Source organism: Ornithodoros turicata, chromosome 7 (assembly GCF_037126465.1).
Source record: "Ornithodoros turicata isolate Travis chromosome 7, ASM3712646v1, whole genome shotgun sequence".
NCBI classification, from domain to species: Eukaryota; Metazoa; Arthropoda; class Arachnida; order Ixodida; family Argasidae; genus Ornithodoros; species Ornithodoros turicata.
The window spans coordinates 59,169,014-59,190,998 of NC_088207.1; the positions used below are offsets into that span (position 1 = coordinate 59,169,014).

Here is a 21,985-nt window from a genome sequence, read left to right on the forward strand (position 1 = left end):
CATTGAGAAATGTGGATAGATTTGAAAGTTTGCTGAGGTTTCAGGTGTACGGGTAGAGGCAACACACGTCTCCTCAAAAGGTGTTCAGTCAGCCTTGCATTTTCTCAGCTGCGGTTCGCCGTTGTTTTCGTGTCTGCTCGCGTTTCTAAACACCTTGAACATTCTGAAAATGAACTTGGAACTTTGATTGACTTGGCGTTGTCGCCTGCAAAGTGTTTCGCTAGAGACCCGTGCACGCAGAGGGAAAAACCTCAAGCTGGGAGCCGCCAATGTTATCAATTATGTTATTTAGATCAATTGCGTTCGTTACAATATGTGCCCGCTATGTTGATCCAGAACGTATCTTCCAGAGATAACGGCTTTTCCATTTCTTTAGCGGTAGATAGCCCTCAAGGCTGCCTAGCGTTTGCTGGCGGCAGACAGTTATTGAGATCTTGTACACAAGATTCGTGCTGAGCCCGTGCTAGGCAAGTGTATTTCATAGGTACGGCTTCAGATAGGTAGTGTAACGCTAGCGAAAGTTGTCAACTTCTCGCACTTGCTACTGCAACATTTACCTGAAGTGCTTGATGCGGGTGAACCGAATGTGTGCATGCAATGTGTTTGTTCACGCAACAAGAGTGTCAATTAATTATTTTTGGTCTAGCTGGGTAAAAGCTCTTCTTTTACAAGTATGAATGGATCGGGGTTGGGTTTTGGGTCTAAACAAGGTTTTCTATGCTTGCTAGTGCTGTGTTGATCTTCTGTTGTTCTTTACACCTTCTGGTTACACTACAGTTCTTGTAGCCTTTCTTTGGTATGGTTCATTTTATGACACACAGATACCAGAATGTTTTCTCGATCGCTTTGACTGCTTTCAGCTTCTATAAAAACTGACACTGCCTAGTCAAAATGTCACGCTCCCTTTCAGTATTGCCATTAGAGCATTGATTTTTTTTGCATACATGCGAATGCTTTCGATGTAACTTCATTTGATTCTCATTACCTTGACACCTTTCCCATACATGTATGGTCGAATGTTTTTCAGATGTTATATTTGGTGAGGTAAGCTGATAGACGTCACAACATTATTGGAACTCAGCACTGTGCCTGTTCCAATTAGCGGAGCCCGATACAACACTTAAAACCACAAAAACCTTGTGCCTTTTCTTCTATATCACAAGCACTGCATTTGCTCCAGTCCATGCACGGCATCCATGTAAATCAGAGACTGAATAGATGCCATCATACATATTTCCATACACGTGCACGATCATGCACATATGACGTACACTGTGGTACTGCCATATTTTGCCAAAAAAAAAAGCCTTATACATGTCAGCGTATAAGGGTCATTACAGAAATATGCCGCTATTTATTTATTTATTAGTATTTTTATGGTACCCTCAGCAGGACGAGTTTGGATTGTTTTATACCTAGAAATTTTGTCCTTCCGATAAAGAATTGTGCTGGGTAAAAAGGAGACATTGGCAATACCGCATCATTTTTATGAAGAATTTGTTATGAACTTAGGAACTGTAGGAGAACGCTTGTCAAAGAGCATGTTGGTTTGCTTGAAATATTACGAGCGAATCCAAAAGCAACTGGGACGTACAGCGTGAGAAGGACTGATAATTTTATTCCTGGAGACGATGCTATACAGTATGCAACAAAGTGGCAACTATGTGCATGTGCAAGACCCGAATCTCCCCGCATATGCTCCACACTTGACGAGAACAGTGTTGCAGCGTTTTAACTATGGATCTCAAGCTGCTACCTCGCCATTCTGTCGAGGGTTTGGCCAAAGTTTATCGAAGGCACTTGAGAGGTCTCTTTGTTGCAAAAGTAGACGTCAATCCTTCGGCAGGCTACTCGGACAGGCCCCCACCACACCGAGGGGACCGACGCTCACTGACATCTCACTCTGGGAGAGATTGCACATTTTGATAACATGTTTTCTCATACACCAACATATAAGAGGGAATGAAGAGATGGCTGGTCAAGTTGATGCATAATATAAAACCCTGACACTAGGGAACACAAATAAGGGACAGACACAACATCGAGTCTCAAAAACTTGGACTCTTCGAGACTTGGTGTTGGGTCTGTCCCTTCGTGTTCCCAAGCCTCAGGGTTTTACATTATGTATGAGAGGGAATCACAGTGTCCTGTAATCCGGGACAATTACTTGTCCCAGATGTTCGAATAGCATTCGGTACATGCTAGAAAATCCAAGCAGCACTTGTGTCCTGCACTGTGATAATGATCCTTGCTCACAGGTCTGTCACTACAAATGAATTTCTGGGAGAAAACACTAGCCAGGGTTGCCAGATTTGGCTACTTTCTGAGTGGCGTGGTTCCTAAATTTGGGCAGTGGCAACTTGGCTATTTTCTGGCTACTTTGCGGATACTTGAGACTTCTGTGTATGTAAAACAGGACAGTTTTCATCTTGGCAACACACCTAATGCCGAAGTGCATGCAGTGCGTTCATAATGATCGGCTTTCTCTCAGCCGGTACGATGTCCTTCAGGCTATTTTGTTTCTCTGCAGGGGTTTTGGCACTCGTCAAAGATTCCTTGGTTGGGTGAAATTTATCCACAGACCCTGCGCTGCTGTATCGCTCGTAATCATGTTCTCTTGCGACGTTGAGACGTGACTTGTCATTAATCTAACTACCACAAGCTTTCTCTTTGACACGGTAGTGGCCGACAGACTGATTATGTTTCGTTCTCTGGTCATGTTTCATGTGCAACGTAAAGTATGACCCTGCTCTTTTTTTTTTCTTGAAATATCATGTGCCTCGACATGAATTGCTAATTGATCAATCTGTATCACCTACAAGTTTCGTGGTACGATTACCACAGAGGTGTTATCCTCATTCCATGTGATATGATGCCTGCACGACACAATCTGCTAGATACATGGAAAATTGGCTACTTTTTGCTACTTTCTTAGTGTGCATTGGCGATTTTTCAGGATTTTCACCTGGCAACCCTGAACACCACTGACCCATCCTCCCTAGTCACTTTGCCATGCTCTGCGCAAGCCCTTGTTTCCACAGTGGAAGGGAACAATCAAGGGTCCCTGATAGGATGACGTAGAACAGACAGAGGAGATCTGTTTCACAAAATGTCTACCAGAGGTTCTTTCATCAGTCTGGAATAAGTGCACACAATCAGAGTTACACTGCTTCAAAGATTAAAGGACCTACTTGCTAATAAGTCTAGTCGGTCAGTCACAAAAAATTGTCGCACGATTAAATGATCAGCCCCCATATGGGTTTTGTGCAGATAGGCACTTTTCTTTTGTTTTTCCCTCCTGTGCATTATGGGAGATGGCTCACAATGGCTTTTGTACAACTCGGATGTGTACCTTTGTTGAAATTCTGTGGATGTGTAGGCTGGCGTCCTTTCTTCTCGTTGGCTGGTTCTTTGCTTTCACGTGCTTTCGTTGCAGTTCAGTCAATCCCATTTTTGTATGCCAATATGTTTATATATTCCTATGAAAATGTCTTTTGGCACATAGATCTCCGTCATCAGGATTGACGAGCTACACTCGTCACGGTGTACCGAATAATGTTCTGTGTATATCCGTGTTTCTGTTTTCACAGTGACTGTAAAAAACTGTTACAAAGTTCTCATATATCAGTGGGGTGTGTGATCCTGGTCGGTTGTTTCGAAATGGCTCGTTGTCTAACCTCGTGGGGTTCGTCTGGTCATCCGCTTTTTGGATGCACTCTGTTGCTATACTAGCAGTGTTAGAGGGTGGATACAATGTCGTCTTAACAACTGTGCTTTCTCGGGTTCCAGATGTTCTCGTTGAAGTCGGCCCAGGGCGCATACTTCCTTGCTATTCCGCATCGCTCATTGTCACAGTTACTCCACGGCTCTGCGGTCAAAAATGAGAAAGTTTTCTGTCCTTCTTCTTTGGATTGCATTGCTCTCTGTATCTTCTGAACCTTCGGCTCGCCACCAACGCCCGAGAAACACTCAACTGATGTGGTGGCGTTCACCCTCCGAAGGGGAGAGTTTATGATCCCTGGTCGAATCCAGGCATAGGTGCTTTTCTCCCCAAAGTTATTTCAACTTGACTCAGGTGAGGTGTGTTGGGAAGAAAGGAGGGGGAAAACTTTGATTAATGTTAAACCACGTCGAGCCCCTTGTTTTTACTTGATATTGTAAGCGCTACGTCGAAATCCTTCTGTCTACTTGCAGCGTCCATTCGATTTCCGCAAAAATCAAAAGTGACCCGTTGATGCGGTGAGAACGGTCCCGGTAATCCTGACGTAATTGCTTTACGGTGGGGGTGACGCCGTTTCCGTGTAGCAGCCCGCAAATCTCCATTAGCTGGTGTTTCATAGGAAGGGACAATTCCATCAAGGCGATCGCCGCCGCCCTACACACGAATAAATAATACGCTCATTCTTGTATTACACGCTCTAAAAGGCGCTTTGAGGAATATTTGTCTCGACGTTCCAGTACCCGAAATTAATCTATACTAAAGAGAGCTGTATTCCTCTGAGCACGACCTACTAGATCGTAAACGGCAACCCCTATGAGGGAAGCGCTACTCATCGGCCCGCGAGATTTAAATCATGATTGGACAACGGAAATTTGAATTTTGAACGCGCGGACAGCAACAGCTCCTATGAGAACGCGTCGAATGATGATGATAATCAACTTTCGAAAGAAGCATCGCCTGTGGGACCGCTTGTACTAAGTTAAGCGAAATTGAGTAGCGCCACCGCTAGCTTCCAAACGCGGCGCTAGGAAGGGGTGCCTTTATGACGTAGTCGTTATAATCTAGTAGGAAATGGGCGGGACATAGTATAAGAGGGGTGATCAGACAACAAACGACTCCTTTCATTTCGCCTATCTCCAGTGGCATTTTCGCTTCATCTTTCGTATTACGTACTGGCTGGTGCGCACATAAATCACTTTGACGAGAATATATTTTCTTTAGTGTGTCTTCGTACTTGCAGATATGCAGTTGCACTTTCATTTCATCATTATGGTCGGCGCCGCGATTATTGATCATTCAACAATGACCATTCTCCTACCGAGGCAGCTTTATGACAAAGCGCTTTGATTTCGACATTGGCTCGTTAGAGAGTTTCCCTGAGTCTCGTTCATTCGGTCATCGCTTCACCGACCACTCCAAGATGGATTCTTCTGCGACCTTGTTTGTGATCGTTTCATGTCATGTTGATATGCTAGGCATAGCACTCAAATCGTTTATCCAGCCTGCTGGGAGGCTGCAGTAGATCAGACCCAAGACAAGACAGTGTGATGTCGTCCGTATAGTGACGTATCATGCTGTCTTATCTTGATAGCGATGGGTATAGTGTATAGCCAACAATTGTTTCGCACTTGAGGCAAGTCCAGTGGTAAGAACAGAGTGTGCCCTTGTTTGATACGGGATGCACGAGCACCACCTAGCGGCTTACACTTGAATGCTCCTTGAACGGTCGGAGCATTCCGGAGGAGCAAACATCCAGACCTTGATCCCGATCTCTACGGAGATGGGAGCCATTTATTTTGGGACACCTGTCCCGAACTGCTACGACCAGCGGGACCACTTCTCGCTCTCCAAAGTATCGTCCGCCGTAGATACATTTTTAGCCACCACGCTTCTTTGTCATTTCCACTGGTATGCCGAAAGGACGACTTGGCAGGCACTGTTGTTCTTCTGTGCCTGGGAACATGAATTTCCATCGTGTGAGAAAGCGAGTGGGATAACGGCACCGAGAGCATCGACAGTTTAGCTGTGGTAGCGCAAGAGTGTGGTTGCCTCCTTTCTCTCTGTATACTCGCGGTGCCTCACGGTCGTGACGTTGTCAATCCGTGATGCCTGCATTCTCTTAGCCGTTTTCGTGGAGGCGCTGTTAGAGATGATTTAGAGGGAGAGGAGGGATCATTTAGGAAGCATCTGTGGCTATGAGTTTGTGTCCTGGGCAGAAACACTTGTTATGGAGCACTAATTTGGAACGCCCATATGCACCGAAAAAAAGTTGTGCTTATGAGCAGCTTCTCCCCTCCTGCTCATTTCCACCAAAGGCTCAAAAGCACTAACTTTTTTTCGGTGCATTTGGTGCACAACCGTTCTTTGCGACGCACTTTGGCTCTCACGCAACCGGCGTGGCGTTGCTCGGCCTTTCAGTGACAGCCAAGCTGTCTGCTAGAAACGAAATGTGGCCTTCGTCGCTTTATAACGAGGGGGAGCCAATTTATTTCGGGCCCCCGCCGGTTGGTGCCAAAACTACTTCAATTGTCTCCCAAAATGGGACTCATTTCTTTCATCTTTTTTCTCACTCGATGACACGATTAACATCTGTGCCTATCCACCGTGGCCTATCCAAGAAAGACGAAATACTTTCGATGCACACACACTTTGAAGAAACCAGCTCCTTGTGGCTTGGATGGTTAAAACAGTTCTTTGCATGGGCATTGGGACATGAATGTCAGCACAGTATATCTTTCCATTGACAAAGAAAGAATTTCATCCCGATTAAATAGATGTGTATATAGTCTCGTAAATAAATATGTTGAAAATGAGCGTTGTGTGGCTTTCAAAAGATGACTCGAATTTGGCTAAGATGGTCGCTTTCCACGACCCGGGTTCGAATCCTGTCTGGGCTTCCCTGCGAAGTCGGCCCAGTACGAACATCCCCCAACAAGCAATATGCCGCAGCAGGTCCCATACCAATTAACCAACCAGGCAGAAGTTGCCGTATAGCGGGGGCGCACTGCTTAGTCCACAATTTATGCGGGCTAAATTGTGTTACTTTATTTTAGAGATGGGACGAAATCCAAGGAAGGTTCTGGGAATCCAATTCGAATCTTTCGAATCCTCTCTTTAAAAACACAACTTTTAGAAAGCTAAGAAAAAAAAAACTTGTACCGAAAAGAGTTTCGAAGCAGAATGTGATACATTTGTTTTATGAAAAAACCAAACAAACAAATATAAAATAGTTGAATTTCGGGAGAAAATATACCCACAGAGTTCATTTATTTAACATATTGTTCATCGACTACAAGAAATACATAAATTCTCGGGCCTGAATTATTTCCATAAAGCTAAAGCAACAATCAAAAGCTAAACCATATGTAACAGTTCCTGCCTGAACACTTTCAGTCGAGAGCAATGTAAACACCCGTCGGTCAATGAGGCTTTCGGTGGAAAAGAAAGCAACAAACGTGGATTCGGTTGGCACATCCCTACTTTATTTAAATAAGACGTGGTTTTCCCATCTATCATACAATGAACAAATAGAGAGAGAGGTTGACGCAATCTGTTCCGCGCTCAGTCAATCCGTGCTCCTGCTTAGGCGGATAATGGCATTGCACGTAAATATTCTTGCTCTGGTAATTCTCACCAACAAACCAAATTGGAGAAAACAATTATGAATGTCTTTGTAATAAGACCGATATTTTGTCGAAACTGAAGGGTAGCGCGTACGAGTCTGAGGCAGACCTTTTTTTGCTGTTTTTATAGTCATACTTTTTGTTTACCCTGTGGTTTTTATATTTTCTATTTATTTTATTATCTGTACGTTTCATCCAAAATCGCAAGCACGGGGGTGTTGCAAGAAATGGAGAGGGTGTGTTGTGTCAGGACAGGTTCTGTCAAAGGACCGTGGTATCAGCGATCGGAACCGGTTCGGGTTCAGGTTCAGGCATATTGGTTCGGGTTCATGCAGCTCCTCAGCAGCGCAAAATATCGGTTCGAACCGGTTCACGAAAGTGAATTTTGAGCAGATTCCCATGGGTTAGCAGAAAGCACATCCTTACGATTCTCAAACAACAATTGTTGTTGCCGACACAGCAGTGGTACAGATCTGCATTTCACGTAGAGCCCTGCACGGGCTGACTTTTCCGGGCCCGACCCGGGCCCGGACCTTCATATTTTTATGCGGCCCGGCCCGGCCCGGTGACCCGGCGAGTAGATCCCGGCATAGTATTTGCAGCCGCGACGTACGCGTTTCTGGCGATTATCAAACAAATTTATCAGTAAATTTATAAGGAGAGAAGACAAACATACAAGTGAGGGCGGTTTAACACCATAACCGCACCAGACCAAATGAAATCCAGAACGTACGCGGGCATGGGCGTTATCGTTACACTGTCAAGATTTTGCGGAGGTAGAGGATGCTGTCGACAAACTCCTTCTCCCAGTCCATACCCCTCTCCCCAAGCTTTGCCAAGTGATTGTGAAATAGTGAAATAGGAGTGAGGAGCAATGTAAAGTGGCTTTCAGAATGTTCTAGAGGGTCGAATCATATGCCTAATGCAGTATTCCTTGCTTGTCTTTGCAAAATGTGCACAGGAATGACGCAAGCGCATGAAGATATGAACTAATGCATCTCCATTGTGTGGAATTAGCTGCGTGGCCCGGCCGGGCCTGACTCTCGGAAACATATTTGTTGGCCCGGGCCCGGCCCGACCCGCGGTGCTAGCGTATTTTGTCGGCCCGGGCTCGGCCCGGCCCGTGCCCGTGCAGGGCTCTAATTTCAGGTGCAACGTTACGGTAGCATACTGTACTCTTTATGTTCACTCATCGTACACACCCTGTCACATCCTGCTGGGGGACAGCCCAAAATGAAAACTTTGGGTTGCTGGACGATAAAAATCGCGTTCAAGGAAGCCTACAACTGAACGAACGCAATAGCCGCGGGGTTTTGTTCAATTTCGGTTTCGGATTTGTTTGGCAACGCGACTCAATCCGCTGTGTAAATCGGATTTCTCACAACGCACATGACGTGTGAACCGCCTAAGCTTATTTCGGTTCAGTTTCGGTTCCGATCCCTGGTCAGTATTACAGCTGTACGTTATAGATATCATCACCGACATGTGTCTTAAGCTGAGATAAAACCCCCCATTGCAGGGGGGGTCTGGATAAATCACTGCCTTGAAGCGTTGCGCAGGGATATCGCATACTACGTGGTCTAAAGTAGCTCCGTGCGTGAGAATACGTTCTCTGCACGTATCCATCTTCATGTAAGTGTCTTCGCTGGCAATGTTCCCGCACTTCCCCGTGCACAAGAAAGTGACACGTTTTGTTTGCGTTCGAAACACTGCACACGTTGACGAGTCCCGTATTGAAAACCGTGGCACCGCTTTATGTCCTGTGAAGCGTCTGAAATATGTTGTAATAAATGAGAAGGAAGTAAGCGGAGTTAAACAATCATCTGGCGCAATTAAAAATAGCCGACGTCAATAAACATTTCAAAAGAAATGCACAACAAATTAGAAAGGGAAATGCACAGCAACGCAGGAGATACCAAAACTACATTATTTTTCTGTCTTGCCAGTGCAAGAGGGTTGAACCCGGTTATAACGATATTCAATGCTGTAGCATACCCTCGATGGTGTGATTGGCTGGACGCCTCGCGAAACATATATAGGGTGCCAAACAAGACTTAATTTCAACGCCTGCCCGCATATAGCGATCGGAAAGTTTCCGGGGTAAGAACCAAAAACAAAGCGTTTATGAATCAAGGTATATCTGTTTATCCAGAGAAGGAAGCGATTCGCCCCTTTTACTATTGTAATATCTCTGATCACTTGAGGCAATGGAAGTGACGACTTTCAACACCCCAGTGATTGCAACCGTGCTCGACGGTCATTTCATAATCGTTAAGGACGCTTTCTTAAAGCCAAGTTTCGAAGTGTCACATATGTTACAAGTATGATTGCCGCACCACCAACCCCTTGGTGCTCTGCTGTGACCTTCTATACATGTACAGTATGACATGCTCCTATTGGTTGGGTCACGCTCTTCATCCGTTATACGTGGGCGTTAACTAGAAACGGGGCGGGTACAGAGCTAAGGGCAGATTCTCATCTACGTCCACATACGAAGCGCAAAACATGCTGTGTGTGTCGACCGGAACGAAAAATTGCGTTTGTAATGATGCTCATGAGATTATATTTACCTCCAACTTTCATCCTTTGTGTGTCAAGTAACGTTGCTTCTTATTGCTCAGTCAGTGTCCCACTGTTCGTATATATTGATTGATCTGCTTCACACATGGGCGCGTTAGTATATGCGTCCTTGAGAAAGCACTTTTCCCATGCAGGCGATCCAGTTGCGTGGAATATGGATGCTCTTCCGTCCGCGTATTGTGATGCTGATTAGGATGGCGCGTAATGGAGTGCCCGACAGATGGCATCGCTCCCACTGGCCTTGGTACCTCCTTTCTGTCCCTCCGAGGGTTGCTTCGGAGATGCGCCTCTCTCTCGTGTCCTTTCCTTATTTTTGCCGAATCAAGTCAACGTGAATGATTATTTGGAGATGGTATTTTGCGTCACCTGATGATAGCCCATGCTTGACCGGCAAGACATGTGAGAAAAGAAGAAAAGCTGCATCTTTTGTTCCATTCATGTCCATTTGTTTTATTGTCCATCGTTTGGGGTAAAGTGAGCACGTGACCCAGTAAGGCAACGGATGGACGGACACGCTGGTCTAAAGCCTAAAAAAATGTTCTGTGCTTGACCTTTCTCATTTGCGATGATATCTTCTAAAAAAATGCCGTTGGAAAGGGTTACCTGAGACAAGTGGAAGACACAAAATTTACTTACTTTATTTATGTACCTCTTTACTTTTGGTTACGTGCAAAGCACGCGGCCGCAACCCTCTATATTTGGAATTTTCCTTTCTTGAAACGGTTCGCAGAAGGAGTAGAAGGGGTTCCCCCTCTCGGTCAAGAAATGCACCTGACAAAGCAAAGTAGCAGACGGTGTTGCTTCGGAGCATTACTGTTGCGACCCCAGAAAAAGGAAAGCGTACACCGCCCTCTAACGCGATAGGATGTACCTAAGAACGGCGCGAAATGTTGTCCGTCAACCCGAACACAGTTAATCTGAGGAATAAATTGTACTTGAGCGCCACCAGGTGCCGCCAGTAGGGCTGCTCTAGTTTCGGTGTCGGCGCAGTTGTCGTGACGTAGAGGGATGGCTATTGCAGCCAATAGGAACAAGCTACATTTCTGGGGTTGAACGCATGACTTCTACTGTCGGATCACGACTATAGGTATTTTACGTAAGCACACGAGAGGCATAAGAATAATACAAATTTATAGCTGCGGCGTAGGCAATCACCTGGCATACGCAAGAAAATAGCGTGATAACGTTGCACGCGCGCTACCGCTACACAAGCCACGCATGCGGGGCGTGCTCGTTGGCGTATGCAGTACTAAAACTCATTATCACGCTATGCAGTGCCAGACGTCATGTGACGTCACTGTCGTAACGAGTCTGTATAATCCTATATCAGACTTCTACGCAAGGCACCGAATATGTGGTCATCCAGCGTCTAGACGTAAGCAACATAAGGCGAAAAAGAGACAAGAACCTCATCCGTTATCTTTAAATGCTTACGCAATAACTGCGGCGGTCCCATTCAATCTTTACGGCTCGACTCACCGTGCCGTTATTATTGTGTTCGACACAGGAAGAACACTGCGAAGTCAACGCATGGCCACACAGGGCTACACACGGTACTTTACGAGCTCACCTTGGTGGAATACGTGTTCTCATTGGGATACTGTTCGTTCCGGTAAATGGCACATCGTCACGCGATGTCTCGTTCTGTTCATCGTGGTGCATAATTTTCGCTCGTATGCGTTCAGGTAACTAATATGTCTGTCCGTCAATGCAGTTTCTCTTATCCAATCGTTACTGCGAAGATCGGGAGGTGTTCACGATAGAGGTAACGTAAATACGATAAACCAATCGCCTTGTTCCTTTGAATTGGTCGACATGAGGTTGCTGATCTTTGACTTGACAGCGTCCCCTCGTAGAGTGATTCCGCTCTACCGTACTCTTGGTACTCACGGTTTCGTAGAGTATAACGTTTTGGAAAATAATGTTTGCCCGGCGGGTATAGCCAGGCTTGAAGCGTTGTTTATGGAGTACTAGTAAGGTATACGTGAGCCCCATTTTTACAAGCACATCAATGGCGAGCTATTTACATACTAGGCAACGAAAGCGAGCGTGGGATTATGTCATCACAACGTTGAGTCTCGCTGGCTTTTGAAAATCTGGCACCTATTTGTGAAAAGCTTTTACTTTTTCGAATGCGGTAAATCAACAACAAAGACTATTTATATTCACTACATGCAGTCGAATTTGACTCATAATTTTTTTTAGAAAATTAAAATTGAAAATTACGGGCAACACTGTGTTGAAGTTGCCACCAACTGCGCATTGCTCGTCAAGTACGGCGGGAAGACTACATTGCATGCGGACAACACTGGGTCTAAAACAATAGTTGGCCCAACATTGGACCAGTATTGGCAATGTCGGCCTCCGGAGAAAGTACCTTGCGTGATAGCCGCCGGGTAGCCAGCTTTGCTTACATTCAAGTGCGGGCGTCTTTTTTTGCCACACTGGAACTGTTGCATCGCTAACTGTGCCAGCACCTAAAAGGACTATTCATTAGGGACCAGATGTTTCATTTCTCGTGATTTCTATCTTCCAATACCACCGAGCGCGAATAGCGTTTGTGACGCGCGTTCTGCCATTGCATATGAGGTGTGCACAACAGGAGCCAATATATTCTATTTCTTTTGTTCTAGTTTCGATGAAACTGAATGAGGACCTGCAAAATTATTAATGATTTACAGTTGCCACTTTCGTGACGGTGAAACGCCGCTGGATACTGTATCACTGTCAGATGCACCGACCAAACGGCAACTTATTTCGAGATAATGATTGAGGTATTTTATCGTCAGCGCCCAGAGACGATATTGCTCGCAGTAATCTGGTTGACGAGCCTCACAGTGAGAACGGAAGTTCTACGTTGTCCAAAACGTTTAGTATTTACGCACCGACGACTTTACATCTGTCGTGCCGCAAGCCTACGGCGGTAGCCGAGGTAAAAATTCATATAATTTATTCTTTGAGAACCTCTTTAGCGTTATTGCATCTGAAGATACTGGAAAAACTTAGTACAAGTTCAGACAATAAGTTTTGACCCTACGTGTTTATTTGTATGGATAAAACGGACGCACGATGTAGATTTCAGTGACGAAGCTATGTGTGTGCAAAGAGGACTAAAGGAATACAAGTCTCTGTCAAAAACATGATATTGGAAATGGCTGGAGTCAGAGAAGTACACGTATATAGCGTTCGCAAGCAATCCAGGGTTTTGTGAGGCGTCAAATAACCATTCTCTCGGCGTATCATTTACAGGTGACGACGCGAGTGGCTGCCCCAGAAAGGTTCCACATTATTTGCACTTGGAAAATTAGCCCTTCTAATTACAGCGGTCGCCACGTAAGCTACGGTTCCATTTGAGAATGCAGAACGGGCGGCGTGGTATCACGTCGGATACTTCCAAGACCGCCACTGGCGGCGCTGTCGCGACGGAGTAGCGCGCCCTGTTTTGGTGTCGCACGGTCCCTATACGCTGCGACAAGTAGTGCGCCGACACAAAAACTATGGGAGCCCCATTGGCGGCACCTGGTGGCGCCGCAGTATAATTTATTCCCCGGCGGAATAACTCTGTTCGAGTTGACGCACTACATTTCGTGCCGTTCTTAGAAAACTTCGATCGAACACTGGTATAGATCTACTGACTCTAAAACACTATACACGGTATCAGAAGCAGGGAAACCTGCACGTCGCTGATGTTTGCGAGGATCGCTGCAGCGCTGCTGATTTCCGCTCTCCGAAACTAAAATAACGGACGCTGTACGGCATGACTTCCGGTTTTCCCGTTTCGATTCATCGATCCGTGCAGATCTTCAATATCTCCCTCCGCCGGGGAAAGCATATGGCTTGCACGATGCAGTGTGCAGAGGCGCGTATTTTTCTTTGGGAGTGAAACGTGACGTGCGTTTCACATTAGCGCCTGTCAATGAAAATGACTTTCGTTGTTTGCTAAATATAGCTTAGACGTGGCGTCGGGAAAAAATGGGTCAAAGTCTTTTGGCACAGCAGGAATGGATAGAAAAGGTGGGAGGTTTCGGCCTTGGGTTGTCGCTCGTAGCCATGCTCGAATGCCGTGGTTGACGTGCCGGCTATGTATCCGCATTGCGCATGCGTCGATTCGATAAGCGGCCCAGTCTGGGGGACGCACCGCTCAACATACCCGCAAAAGGATGATCAAGTTGTTATACGTGGTGGTTGTGGGATCAAACAATGGAGGCGATGTTCTTCACAACGAAAGTATTCGTCGTATCACAGAGGTTTTCGTCACCAGTGCCACTCCTTTGCCACGTAACACCCTCATAGCCTCATTGTAAAGCACTTTATGGCAGTTTGCATTTGTCATTGGCTCTGCCACCTGTACTCCGGATGAGTGAAAGCGGCTGTTGTGCATCCTGCGCGACATTTCCTCGAAATCTTGGTCCGGAAACTGAAGCACGGATAAACGAAAGCAAATTCTATTTAATTAGCACATTAGCAAGGACACACCCCACGTGACGCCATTTTGTGACTATGCGACGTACGCTTTCCACGAATCAGGAGTGGTACCGTTATAATCCTGTGCAACGGTTGGCCTTCACTGCCCTTCAGTGCGTTATGCGGCGAAGTCATGTTGCAAGAACAAAACAAACTGGATAGAGCCTTGCCTGTTTTAATTAAGAGTGTAGTATGTGGCGCCATCTTAGATGTCCCGATATAAAAACGATTCGCACATGACAAGTAATGATCAAGAGGGCGGAACCGCGCAGGATAAAAAAAAAGGGGGGGAGACGCAGGATGACGTCACTAGAGTTCTCGGCTACTACTAAACGATGTTTGACATTGTTCGGTTCGAACGACAGCACAGCATCTGGCTCATCATCGGAAGGAGGGGTAGTGCTTTATTTTTACACCCCGAGCTGTTTCTGGAACCGAGGGAGTGAGCTCTCACTTTATCCAATCCAAGTCGAATCCCGAGGCTATTTGAGTAACGATGAGAAAAGCCCGACTGAGTGACCACCTTCGAAGCGCTCCAATCTAGTTTGTCGTAGCGGCTTCGATAAGAACAAACAGTTGCTTCGCGAAAAGAAAGAGATAGACAGAGAAGATAGAGAGATAGCCGCGTTTTTACTGGCTGCTGCGAACACACATTCCGGCGCACAAATTGGCAGGCAGATGAAAGAGCGGACGTGCCAGAAGAGACAGGCACTCCTCCCGTTGGAGATTCCGATCTTCACTTTCATTCCTGCCCTTTTTCCTGGGGGAGGAACGACGAGAAAGGGAAAGTAGGGGAGTCGGAGATCGGCCTTGACCCGGAAAGAAATGTAGCTGTGACGGTGGCGAAAATGTCGTGGGGTCAACGGCTCATCCGTAAAATGCTCCAATATCAGCACAGTATCGGCGGCCAATTCTCTTCGACCTGAGGTTTCTGCTTCGATCTACTCTCACTGGATCGTTGGATTTTTCAGTTTTCGTCTCATGTTTCTCGAAATGCTACAAGCTCGCTTGGTTTTTAACCATTCTTTAAAGGTACCGTACAACAGCAGACAGACAGACAGTTTATATTGGCGACGTAGTTTAACAGCTTGTTGCTTTTAAACTCAGCACAACAAGTTAGACGTGTGACAGGGAACGCTAAATATTTTTAATTTGCTACTAAAATTGCGGTAAAACGACTCGGGGCGACGTCTGGTGGAAAATAATCCCCAATTTGTCGAGCAACAGTGATCTATGTTCCCGACTGGATTGCTGCTCATGATGACTATACGTAGCCGACTCCTTTTGTTTTAGACACAATGTTGTGCGCATGCAATATAGTTTTGCCGCCGTACTTGGATGAGCAGTGCGCAGGTAGTGGCGACTTCGACACAGTGTTGCCCGTAACTTTTTAAAATAGATTTTGTTAAAAAAATGGGACGAAAATTGGGACGTAAGAGTACTGGTGGCTGAGGCTATCGAATACATATTTTATTATTATTTTTTTAGATTGCAGCTCTACTACAGATTGTGCATACTTTGGGCCACAGTATACGAGTGGCGTGTCAGCTCAGGGTCTCAAGATTGCGTGTTCGAACCTGGCCCCGTGCACCGGCAACTTGTTGGCATGGTACCAATTTTCTTAGACACGTCGTCTTCATCGAGGACTGTTAAATACGGCGTGTCGTGTGCGGATATATCGGCGCACATTGAAACAAGCCTCACGTGGGAAAAATTAATCCACATAACTGTACGAGGGTGGTTCCATAAGTTTCCGGCCCGAGGTCGAAAATGCGATTAAGGATGCGTGGCGCCATCTGCTGGAGGGCCGGAGCACCACCCTCAACCCTCTCCATGCTTTTGTCGGTTGGAGAGCGGCATTTCAAATAGCCAGGGCGCACTCTTCAGTTAAAATGGAAAAAATCGAGTACCGCGCTGTGATAAAATTCTTGACAAAAGAGGGACTTTCGCCTAAAGAAATTAAAGCGCGACTGGGCAACGTGTACAGGGAAGCCTCTCCGTCGTACACAACGGTAAAAGATTGGGCTAAGCAGTTTCGACTGGGGCGAGAGTCCATTGAAGATGATCCACGGGATGGTCATCCAATGGAAGTGGTAACACAAGGAAATTCGTCTCTTGTCGAGGAGGAAGTGCTGAGCGACAGGCGTCTGAAGGTGAAGGAAATCTCAGAAAGGCTGGGGCTTTCCAAACAACCGTTTTTCGCATCATCGGCGAGGGCCTTCACATGAAAGAAGTCAGTGCGAGATGGGTGCCACGACTTCTCTCGTCAGTTCAAAAGAAACAGCGCGTCATCTGTGCCAAAGTGTTTTTGGAGCTCTGTCAAGAGAACGAAGAAGAAATATTGAAGTCAATTGTCACAGGGGATGAGACTATGGTGCTCTACTATGATCCCCTTTCGAAAAAGGAGTCGATGGAATGGCGCAAACCAGGAGAAGCACCCCCAAGAAAAGCCAAGGTCACACAATCCACAAAGAAGATCGTGGCAACAATATTTTGGGATTGTCACTGTATCCTCCTCATCGCCTTCAAAGAGAAGAACACCACAGTGAATGCGACTTATTATGCTTCACTCCTGCACCGACTGCGAGACGCCATCAAGGAAAAGAGCCGCGACAGGTTGAGTCGAGGTGTCCGGTTGCTCCAGGACAATGCCCCTGTCCACACGGCTTCTGTTCCCAAGGCTGCACTGAAGGAGTGCGGCTTCGAAGAAATCCACCACCCACCCTACAGTCCAGACTTGGCACCGAGTGACTACTTCCTGTTCTCAAACTTGAAGAGGGATCTCAGGGGACGGAGATTTCAAAACGACAGTGAGGTGCAAGAGGCAGTTTTCCAGCATTTTGCGGACAAAACTTCGGTAATGAAAAAATGGCTAGGAAGCAAGCGAGCTGGTGAAGATGATGCATAATGTAAAAAAAAACCCGAGACTAGGGAACACGTGTCCCTTCGTGTTCCCTAGTCTCGGGTTTTTTTTACATTATGCAAAACTTCGGTGTATTTTTTCAAGGGTATAAGAATGCTGGTTGAAAGGTGTCAAAAGTGCATCGAAGTTAAGGGTGACTATGTCGATAAGTGATACACTTGTTTCATCTCTATGACTATTAAAAGTTGGTCGGGCCGGAAACTTATGGAAACACCCTCGTAGCTGTCTCGCGACGTAGAACTCCGAATTGTTAATAATCAATAAATTTAACTGGGAAGTTTTGAAGTTATTTTGCTTTGTGCCGAGCCATTTGGCGAAGTTTTGTTTGCACTGTCTTCACTCTGAGTAACATTCATGTATTTAGTTCCTTCCAGGCGTTTAGTTTTCAAGATGTCGTATGCTTTTTTTACTGAAATAGAAAAAAAAAAGTGCCCTACTTGTCCCGTTTCTCTATGTATGCTTCACTGGGTAGATGAATGTGCATGTAAACATGAAAAAAAAAAAAAAGAAAAGAAAAACTCTCTGCCTTAGCCCTGCACACGTGTAAGCGGTGTTTTATGTACTCGGCTCCGAACGTTATATCCGTACTGCTGGTCTGCAAGTCCAGTTCAGTTTTGCGACAAGCCGCACGAGAGCATATCTTGTACGAGGGTTGGGCAATGTATTTGCAGCGCAGGGTCTTTGTGGCAGACTTTGACGTATTCTTCTTTCCAGGGTGGACGACTTCAGGTGAAGGAAGTACCTGTCATGTTTCTGGATACGAGGAGCACGGTACACCGAGGTGAGTCTCGACGTAAAGACAGACATCGTAATAAGCGGTTCTATACGAGGGTGTATCATAACTGAACCTGTTTCTAATCTGCGCTTTGGAGTAGCGCCGTCACGTGACTTCTGCAAGCCAATGGGTGTGTTCATGTCCACAAGCTAGAGGGAAAATTGGGAAGGAAAGCAACCGTGGCCATCCCAGTGTCCAAGTTCCGAATGCGTCAAAGCTAGCGGAATTAGTTATAAAAGCCTGTACTACGAGACAACATAATTAAGCGGTACAATCACATAGGTATACCTCCTCCAGCGGAAAATGTTTCTGTTTTCATAACACGATCAGTGTACTGAGCAACAGCTTGGAGCATGAGTGCGCACTACTTTGTGACTCGGAGGCGTCACGCACCTACCCAATCACAGACGTCTTTAGATTTGTTTGCGGAGTTGACACGTGGTACCTCACTTGCCTAGAAGTTATAATCCAATACGAACCGCGCTTTCTCTGCAAACTTGGTGTGATGGCTCGTGTTAAAACCAATTCCTCACATTGGTCTTGATTTTAATTTTTTCCCCGTAGAACACAAGCTTTTTACAAGCATAAACGTTCTTTATGTGCACGTTGCTTAAAGAGATCGGTTCAAGAACTACTGCTCTTTTTAGCCAGCTGCTCTGCAGGTATAAAATCCCGTAGACCACCTCGTCCCACCCTGAGCTTTTAGCCTCCACTCAAACTATAATACCGAATGATGCATGCGGTGTCAGATACACAAGCGCACATATGCTATATAGAAGTTCTACGAACGCGCGTATCGAAGAGCCGTATAAAAACGGGGCACTTTTTACTAACAGCAGCACCACCCCTTTCGTAACCTTTGACCTTGCTGGTTTGTTATAGGGCGACTTCTTGGAACGGAGTGTGTGGATGGCTTATCGGGTCAATCAACTCTGGTCGAGATCCTCATTTATTCCTCTTTTATTATCTCGTGGGGTGTGTGTCGGTGAGAGGAACGCTTTTGCATCGCGATGGCTGAGTCCAAAAGGATTCTTTCTTTGGGATAACCAGGGCCGGCGCGGATGTTTCTCTCGCAGGCCCTGCACATGTGGCCTCGTGCTCGGGTTGTACATAGTATTTCTTTTGACACTTTTCAGCGTGTAAAAAGAGCTTGCTTGCAAATAAACACTTTTTTAAATTCCGTAAGAACACCCGTCGTGCAGAAGCGGTGGTGAGAAAACTTGTCTGGAACGGTGTTCTAAACCGAATACGCCCTCCCGAAACGGTGCTTTATATAGAACATGCCATTTACCGTGTATCCACACGGGCGACATCTCCCCGTAATATTCTAGTGGAAGAAAAAAAAAAAAAAGAAACAGCTCAACGGGGCACGGCGCTGGCTGGAATATCTGGAGTGACATAGTACTATTCATATGGCAGACTACACCATCGGCCCTATCGTCTGCTACGGGATGTCCTGGCTGAGCCGCAGAATATTCCTCATCGTTAATTAGAAGGCTTAGAAGAGCAGGGAAAGACATTACGTTGACCACTTGCGCCCACATTGCAGCAGGAAGCTGTGACGTTTTGCCCATCTTCCGCTAGAGTAGTGTTTAGGAAACTCCTTTCCATGCGGTGTGAAGCGCGAGAAATGTTCCACAAACATGGCTTTATCCTTGCAAATTATTAAGGCTTGTATGTCCATTTGAACACACCCTGGTGTCGTAGTAGTGTGTCTGGGATATTCTCTACAAATAGTACCGGGCACGAGGCGCCTCTAGGGCTTGAAGATTGGGGAGGTGGTGGGTTGGAATTCTACCACAGGCTCTACTGTTTCCGGCCCACTCCTCCATATCTGTATATCCCCAGCTGCTTCGCGGCGCTAACGCGGAATAAAGTAAACTTGTTGCTATTATATACAGCTAATAGGCACACATAAATTGGAGACAAATCGAAAGTGAATTCTCACGGAATTATTGCGCAAAAATATTTCACGTTCCGCCGCTCTTTCCTGTCTCGTCCAAGGTGCTGGGAGCGAGCGATTGTTCATGTTCGAGTGTTTGTTCACAACTTGAAAGGGTAGATATATGTGCGCTCGATAAGCAACTACAGTACACGATGGGCTCCTCTTCGCACATGCCGTTTGAATACGCAGGTATACATTCTTTTGCGACATACTTCGTCGTACTTCTTCCTCGATCAAGAGACGTTTGCAACGACGTACGGAATGTTACGGAGAAACGCATATTATCATCCGGAAACAGGTCGTCACGAGATACGTATAATTCGCGACATATGCAAGCAGTCACACACCAAATCTGGAACCACAACGGCGTGCTTTTCATTGCGTGAAACAGTGCGTAAGACTGCCCTGCGCGAAATGCAACGGGGATATGTCGGCGCGCTCTCTCAAAGGGAGACTTCGCAAGGATTCGAAAAAAAATAGCTAAGTATCATACAGAACACGGACTGGAGCCTTGATACCGAATGCAACATTCGCATTCATTTTGTGCGAGTAATTAATCCGTAAATGATGACAATACCAAACCGAAACCAAAATGCAAAGCGCACAGCGGTTCGCCCAGAGGAAGATACAGTGACGTCACCCAGCATTATCGTCTGCTACCACTGATCTCTATAGCACAGGCACCGTGCGACACTTAAGGGGGCGCGTTGCTCCGTCGCAACAGCGCCGCCAGCGGCGTTCTTGGAGGTACCCGACGTGATACCACGCCGCTCGTTCTATGCATTCTCAAGTGGAACCGTAGTTTGCGTGGCGACCGCCGTAAATAAAAGGGCTGATTTACGAAGCGCAAATAATGTGGAGATAATGGAGACAAACTGCACAGAAGCAACCACCGTATTTATAATGTATCTAACAATGCGGAAGGAGCTACAGCCACCCACGTCTGTGTCAAAACATCAAAACATGTGCAAGTGGTACGTCGAGAGGATGGTTATTTGATGTCCCACAAAATCTTGGCTTGCTAGCGAAGCCTATATAGCATTTCTCTGACTCATACCGCTTGAAACATCATGCTTTTGACTGAGTCTCGTGTTCCTTTTGGCAGATCACTGCCCCATGGCTTCGTCGCCGAAATCTACATCGTGCGTCCGTCTTATCCACGTAAATAAACATATCTGGTCATAACATATTGTCTGAACCTGTGCTGCAGTTTTTCCAGTACCTTCAGATAAAATAACGCCAAAGAAATCCTTGAAGAAATTTTTTGTAATTTTTATATCGGCTGCCGCCGTGGCCTTGCAGCACGACGGTTGTGAAATGGTCGGTGCGTAATTACTAAACTTCTTGGACTACGTAGAACTTCCGTTTTCACTGTGAATGCTCATCAACCAAATTATTGGGAGCAATATTGGCTCTGGGGATTGGCGATGAATCACCTCAATGATTACCTCGTAACAAGTTGCGGTTTAGCCGGTGCATCTGACGTTGATACAGTATCCAGCAGCGTTTCACAGTGGCAACTGTAAGTCACTGTTCATTTTACAGGTCCTTATTCAGTTTCATCGGAACTATAGAACAAAAGAAATAGAATACATTCGCTCATGTTGTGCACCTCATGCAAGGGTCGAACAGGCGTCACGAACGCTATTCCCTGCGAGTCTCTCGGTGATATTCGAGGCATAGAAATCACGAGAAATGGCACATCTGGTCCTCAGTGCAGAGTTCTTTCAGGTGCCTACACAGTTAAAGATGCAACAGGTCGGCAAAGAATGACGCTCGCACTTGACATTTAAACAAAGCTCGCTACCCGACGGCTATCACGCCAGGTACTTTCTCCGGAGGCCGCATAGCGACGCCACCAGTTTGTCGCACAGTCCTTATAGGCTGGATCGCGCATAGGGTGCTCCACAGCGTGGTCACCGGCCGCCATATTGGTGGGCCCATTGCATCCTGT

The 21,985-nt window shown here is 46.1% G+C and overlaps 1 protein-coding gene across 2 annotated transcripts in view; it reads left to right on the plus strand.

The window, feature by feature from the left end:
* Positions 1-21,985, plus strand: part of LOC135401772 (steroid hormone receptor ERR1-like) — a 54,369-nt gene that overhangs the window by 595 nt on the left and 31,789 nt on the right. For both annotated transcript variants that reach the window (XM_064634349.1, XM_064634351.1), the window contains one exon: positions 18,026-18,092. The gene's annotated coding sequence lies outside the window, so the exon portion shown is untranslated. The remainder of the gene's footprint in view (positions 1-18,025; positions 18,093-21,985) is intronic.